At 40.4% G+C, this 7,161-nt stretch overlaps 1 long non-coding RNA gene across 1 annotated transcript; it reads left to right on the top strand.

The window, feature by feature from the left end:
• Positions 1-2,509: 2,509 nt before the first annotated feature.
• LOC308592657 lies at positions 2,510-3,698 on the top strand. Its single transcript, XR_014010604.1, has 3 exons — positions 2,510-2,548; positions 2,964-3,020; positions 3,563-3,698. It is a non-coding gene; the product is annotated as an uncharacterized lncRNA (long non-coding RNA).
• Positions 3,699-7,161: the final 3,463 nt, after the last annotated feature.

Raw genomic sequence — 7,161 nt, 5'->3', positions numbered from 1 at the left:
CTGACTAATCCCATTCAGGCTAGTGGCCACTATCATAGGTGTGTATGTGTGTGTGTCTGGTTATGCTGGGATCCAAAATGGCTATGAGATCTGGGAGCTCCGATGCTGACAGAAAAGAAGAAGTCTGGAACTAGAAAAAGTGGTGAGAGAGGCAAAGTTTTTAAAGGTAGGAGTTAGGGGAAATGATTCCTGGATGTGTATCAAACAAGAGATGGCAGTTAATGAGCTATTTCAAGGTTAGAACTGTTGGAGGAAAGAAAATACATTTCTTTTTCCTAAGCTTCTAGTTAATGCAGGTTTTTAAACCGCTTGAGGGCACTGCTTGTTTAGCATTACAGCCATCACTTGTGTATAAGCCTCTTTGTCTAAGTTAACTCCACTTTTAAAAGCTCAGTCATTTGTTGTTCTCTCCCAACATGCTAAGATGTCTGCGCTCTCGCTCTTTCGCTCTCTTGCTCTCTCTCTCGCTCCCTCATCTCCACTCTGCTCATCATGTAAATTGTTCCTGCATGAATAATGCCTTTGAACTCCAGAAACTGGAAGTGATTTTTTCCAATCTAATTCACACAAGCCGCAAAATCTGCTAACAACAATGGTACTGGACACAAACAAGAAGGGACAGTTTTGTAGTTCTAACATATCTGTGTCTCTTGCAGAATCCCCTATAACACTTGATAAGGAAAATGGAGTTGCAGCATTTTCAGTCATTTACAACAGAGTTCTTAGAGAAGTTTGATAAAGCTTTTAAACCTCTGGAGAAGAATATTACAGCATTAACTTCCGTAGTAGATGAAATAGCTAAAACTGGTAAGTAAGCCATTAATATGGGAGTTAAACATGAAGATCAATTTTTAAAATGTGTAAATGCTCAGGAAGTCCTTCTTCTTAAACTGGAACTCCAGGGGAATATATAATAAAAGATTAACCTGCAGGTGAGGGGCATGATAGATAAAGACTTTGAGAAAATGTACCTGTCCTCAAAATCTATCACAAATAAATTTGTAGTGGGTTCAAGTAATTCTGTTGAGACCATTGTGAAAAACCAAAATTCGTTTGCTCCTTTCAGTTGAACTGAAGTTTGCACAGTTTGCATAGGGCCCATTTACATTGCAGTTTATAGATCTGATCTGCTGCAGCAGTGAAAGAGCTCTGAATGGGCTTGCTGTGAATCCATTACAGATTAAAATACTTTGCATACTAGCAGCAGCAACACCTCAGCTTGCAGGTTTTTGCTTGTGGACTGTCACCTCTCCTAAATTGCTTGTATTCTTTGGCCTTCCTTCTTTATAGGTAGAACCAAATTAGAAACAGCCTCTAGGTTACACCACAACAGGAGCAAGAATACTTATTGCAAAGTATTGGAAGACGCAAGATCTACCCACCCTGGAAGAATGGCAGATGAAGGTGATGGACTACATGGAACTGGCGGAAATGACTGGCAGAATCCGAGACCAGGGAGAAGAGTCAGTGGAAGAAGATTGGAAGAAATTTAAAGACTATTTACAGAAATATTGCAAAATTAATGAATGTTAGAATGATGTCAGAATGAAGTTAAGTGGTTTAAGCAGCAATGTTTTAAAGGTGTATGAAAAATGGATTAATAATAGGTGAGAACTCAAAGTTATATTATATTAAGTTAAAGGATTAAGACAAAAATAAAAAGGGAATAAACTGCTGAATTAACTAACTGAACTGGAATACAAAAAAGGGAGGTGTGAGGAGGTCAGGGAAGCAAGGATATGAATATATGATATGGAAAGATTGATGTGTTTTTTTCTTCTTTTTTAAATGTTTTTTATCTTTTTTCTGTATTTTGTATTTTCTTTTTTTCCCCTTCTTTTTTATTTTATTTTTATTGTTGTCTTTTTGTCAATTTTTTTTACTTATGTAACTTTTTTCCTTTGAAAACTTAATAAATATCTTTTTTAAAAAAATATAGAAACAGCCTCTAGGTAGAAAATGCAGGGGCAGGAATGCTTAGTGGGAAATGGGTTAAACATCCTTCCTGCTGCCTGACAATATTAGCACTGCAAGACAAACACAGAGTTGGGAACCCTTACGTTTGTCTCATAATCTGTAGTTCTGTCCTCACCTCTGCGAGTCTAATGCAGCAGATGTGAGACATCACCAGGCACTCCACACATGTTTTCATGCATGTTTTCATGAATACCATAGCAGATAGAAACTGAGATCACTATAAGCTCACAGTCATTTTGTGGCTTTTTGCACTTCTGCAGAATCTCCCCAGGTTCAAGCCTGCATTATACGAATGCATGTAAGAACCAGTGGATCAGTTTGACTAGCACTGGTGATATCTGAGTTCAAGTGTGCCCTCAACTATGAAGCTCACTGGCTGATCCAGTGACAGGCACAATCTCTCATCCTAAACACTTGTCACGGAAGACTTAAAGAACATGCCAGTCAGTAAACGAGACAAGAACTTTATTATCCCAGAGTCCCCAACAAGAACAGGACAGACACAGGAAATTCCTGATTCTATCCAGACACAACTAAGTCTAGCTCCATCTGGTGACTAAAACTTATAATGGTAATATCTACACACCACATAGAAGAGTTGTTAGGAGGATAAAATAGCTGATGGTGCGGCATAGGCTGCCCTGAGCTCATTGGAGGAAGGGTGGGATAAAAATGTAATAAATAAATAAACTTAAGGAGCAGTGCATGGTTTGCTACAAAACAGCTTTAAAAAATATTATGATTGAAGTATACTCTTTACTTTTATTGTCTTGGCACTGGTAGTCCCCTTTAAGTGATAATGTCAGCCACATTTCCTCCCTCGAACAGAGGTTGCTTTTAAACAATGGGATGAACAATTTTTATAAAACTCTCCGGGGATGTTTTGGAAGCCAGGCCTGCATGAGATCATGTAATGAGAGCGGGGTTTGGTGGTGCTTTAATTCAGTAGATGATCACATTCATTTAAGCACTAATCATTTTAACAGGCAAATGCAAAGACTTTCCAGGTTCATAGCCAAAAGCCATCTCGTAAGAGTTCCCAGGTGAGTTTTGAAGAGAAAATAGTAGCTGATTAGATGTTCAACTGATATTGCCGAAAAGAGAGAGAGAGAGTAACAAAGCAAGTGCAAGGCAAGCAAATAGGATCTAAATGCTGTTGTGATGCTTTTCTGCTTTGAGGGCTCATTGTTTACTTTATGTGTTTCTAGACTTTGAACTCCTTGGAGAAAAGACTGCATAGATTTTAACACTTATATACTGTATAACATAACAAAGTGGGAATTGAGCTCCTGTTTTAGGTCTTCCTGTGGCATTTCATAGTCTCTGTGGCACTGATGTGAGACTCAGCATTGTCAGACAGACAACAGCCTACAATCGCTTTTAGAGCATTTCCTTGCATTCTAAAGAACATGTGTTGGGTTTAATTCTTTGTGACATCAAGAGTGGGAGGGACAATGGACTGCAAACTTTGAACTCTCCCAAAGTGCGGAAAGGGGAAGGATGACGAGCCAGAAATAACAAGGCTGAAAAATACATTAGAAGCAGGAATGAAGAAAAACTCAACTTAATTTGTCTTTCCATTCAGGAGTACCACAAAAGCAAGCTCAGCGGAGAAGTTTGTGCCAGTGGTTATATAAAAAGTAAAAAGTAAAAAAATAAAACAGACAGAAGCTGGTGATTTTGCCCAGAGGCTGGTAACCTGCTTTGCCTGAATGCCAAATAAACAGGTGCAGTTAAATCTTAAGAATACTTTCTGGCCACAAGTCCTGATGAAATCTTTGGGATATTGGAGGGTGTCATTTAAAGGTAGTTGCCTACACCTGTACCCAAGCTGATTTATTGCATATAAGATCTCAAAGCAGGTATGGTGGAAACACCCTTTGGGGAATGGAATACACTCTCTGGCTACCCCACCACTGGACCCCTCCTCAGTATGTCTCACTTTCAGTTAACATTCAAGACCCAGATTGTAGCTGAAAGTGCACTATAGCTCTTCCTTATTCCCATGATGCCCATCATACTGTCATTTATATGCAAGCCCCCTTCACATGTTTACCTCAGAATCACATTGACCCACCTGTAGAAAGGATCTACAGTTACAAAACAGATGGCGGAGACCATGCATTTATGGGCATGGAGTATTTGTTCATTCATTGCATTGTTGCCTCCCAAATCTTTGACCACTGCAATGCAAGGACAGGTCAGCCATTGCAACAGAAGGAAGCTCTGTTAACTCTTATGTAAGGAAAGAACAGCTGCATATTCTGGAATGGGAGCGAGTTCACAGAAAAGATCAACATAAAAATCACAATACAACGGTACCTCGGGTTACAGATACTTCAGGTTACAGACTCTGCTAACCCAGAAATAGTACCTCAGGTTAAGAACTTTGCTTCAGGATGAGAACAGAAATCATGCAGCGACAGCACAGCAGGAGGCTCCATTAGCTAAAGTGGTACCTCAAGTTAAAAACAGTTTAAGGTTAAGAACGGACCTCCAGAACGAATTAAGTTCTTAACCCGAAGTACCACTGTATATAGAATCAAAATAAGAACAACAATCCAATAACACACACACAACCCCCCCTGAAAAGAGCTGTATTTTAAAAGGGCATAGGATGTCAACCAGATCAACCACAGGCCTGGTTAAAAAGGAACGTTTTTGCCTGGCACCTAAAGGTGTATAATGAAGACAGGCAAACTTCCTTAGGGAGAGCATTCCACAGACAGGGAGCCACTGCAGAGAAGGCCCATTATGTTACCACCCTCTGGAGCTCTCGAGGAGGAAGCCCATGAAGAAGGGCCTCAGAAGATGATCTCAGGGTCCAGGTAACGTTGAACTGAGAAATTTGGTTCTCGGGGGGTGGGTGGGTGAGGAATGAGCATTCTGCTTCTAACCGCTGATACCTGAGGGGCTATCAGTATTTGGGTGAGGGGCAGCTGTGCTCCTGTTTTTTTCCTCAGGACCCTCTAGACTGACTGTGGGCCTTTTTCTTCAGGTGTATTCTGCAACATGTCAGTGATGCACTCATAGTTCATTAGTCCGGACTGTCCATACATCTTCTCACTTTCTTAGCTGTTCTGCCGTACTTCCCCAATGCAGAATGCAACAAAAATAAATTGAAGCCACAAAATAACCCTTCCTACACCCACCAGTTTTGTCCTGCGAATCTCACTCACCCTAGCTAATACTCGCAGGCTTTACCTGGGAGCCCAGTTCTGGCAGGTGAGCAGGCGAAACTGAGCCAGGAAAGGGAGAATCGGCTAGCAGAGGAAGGGTTAAGTGCCTCTACCCACCCATGCCTGACATTATGTTCATTTAAACATAATAAATACACAATCTGTTATGTCCCAATGAGTTGCAAGTCCAGTGCAAGGCGAGTACATAACAGATTGCACACAGTTCTGGCAGGGGGAGAGGAGTAAGACTAGCAGGAAGAGTGGATCGACTGGAGCGTTTTCAAGCCTCACAAAAGGAAGAACCCCAGTGAGTACATTAGCAAACAGCCTTGGCTGGTTCTCTCCCTGTTTCATCACATACAGGCTTTAATTGTTTCTTGATCCTTTTTTTTAAAGAAGGTGTTGACAAGATTTTGTTTTCCCCTCCGAAATAAAGCCTCCAACCTCTACCAATTTTCCACATCCTCTGGAAACTCTCCCTGCACAAGTTCTTTAAAAGGTAAAATGCTCCTAGTTCACTGTAAGTTTTGTTGAAAAGAGAAGCGCTTAATTCCTCCATTAAGCAAATATTTCCAAAAATGCTTGCAAAACAAAGAAAGCATGGAATCTGGCAGGAAAACAAAGTGTTTCGGAATCCTGGGCATTTATCTACATTGCAGATTTAAATATGCTTATAACACGTTCCTGCTTCCTGGGGAAATCCTTTGGAAATGTTGGTGTTCTGGGAAGGAGGTACCAAGCTACAATTCCTAGGATTCTTTGGGGGAAGCCATACATACTTAAAAGAGTTAGGAACTTCAGTGCGTATGTAGATTTGCCCAACTATTTCATTTGGTGGGGTTTTGGGTGTGTGTGTGTGTTTGCAGACTCAAAATACCTTTGAAATAATATTTGAAATGCAAAAGCTTAAAACAAAAACACCTCTTCCTGGCTCTGAGTGAGATGAAAAATATTCTCAGAGGACTGGAATAAATATGTGAATTCAGTGGCGTAGCGTGGGGGGTGCAGGGGGGCCCGGCCGCACCGGGCGCAACATCTGGGGGTTAGGGTTAGGGGGTGCAAATCCACGGGTTAGGGGGCGCCTTGCCCCGGGTGCTGACAACCCACGCTACGCCACTGTGTGAATTATTTGAAAAGCAATTGTAATCAACAGATTATGCTAGTAGGATTACAAGAAGTTTTGTAAGGAGGAATATATGAAATATTGCAAGGAAGTTTGTAAAGAGAGTTATTAGTTAAGATAATTAAAAGCAATAGTGAAATTAAGAAATGTAAATTAAGCGAAAGAGATTGGAAAATTTTCAGATGTGATTGATGGAAGTCAAAAAAATTGTATAAGATATGAAATTGTGTTAAATGATTGTCGAAAATGATATATATATATATATATATATATATGAGATAAAAAATATTAAGACCATAAAAAACGAAAGCTTTCTGTCAGTTCAATATACATGGAATCATAGAATCAAAGACTTGTAGACCTGGAAGGGACCCTGGGGACCATTTTGTCCGGCCCTCTGCAATGCAGGAACATGCAACTGTCCTATACAGGGATTGAACCTGCAACCTTGGAGTTATCAGCACTATGTTCCAAGCAACTGAACTATTCAGGCTATGTTAAAATTGGGGTTTAAAACCCAAAGTTTCTTCAGGAATGGATCCAGGGCAGATGATCCCCATGGCATCACAGGGTAGATCGGCCACAGATCTACTTAGCACAGTCTGCATAACCACTTCAAGGTTCTACTACCTCATTTTTGTTGCATATATCAGCCCAAAAGAGGTAAACAGTGGTGTCTCCAGTTGGGAATAATATCAAACCCCAACTGAATAGTGGGAAGATATGCTCTTCTCAAAGACATTTGAGAGTTGCTTATTGACTTGACAATAGTTTGACTTAACACAATCATTTTTTTAGAAAATGGAGTGGAACAATACACAGAGATTAAAACAGAACACTTACTGCTGAGTGGGAGCTTTCAATATTTTTATTTTCCCCCTT

This window comes from Podarcis bocagei, assembly GCF_964188305.1.
Source record: "Podarcis bocagei genome assembly, chromosome: 8".
Lineage (NCBI taxonomy): Eukaryota > Metazoa > Chordata > Lepidosauria > Squamata > Lacertidae > Podarcis > Podarcis bocagei.
This window is presented reverse-complemented; position numbering and strand designations above follow the sequence as displayed.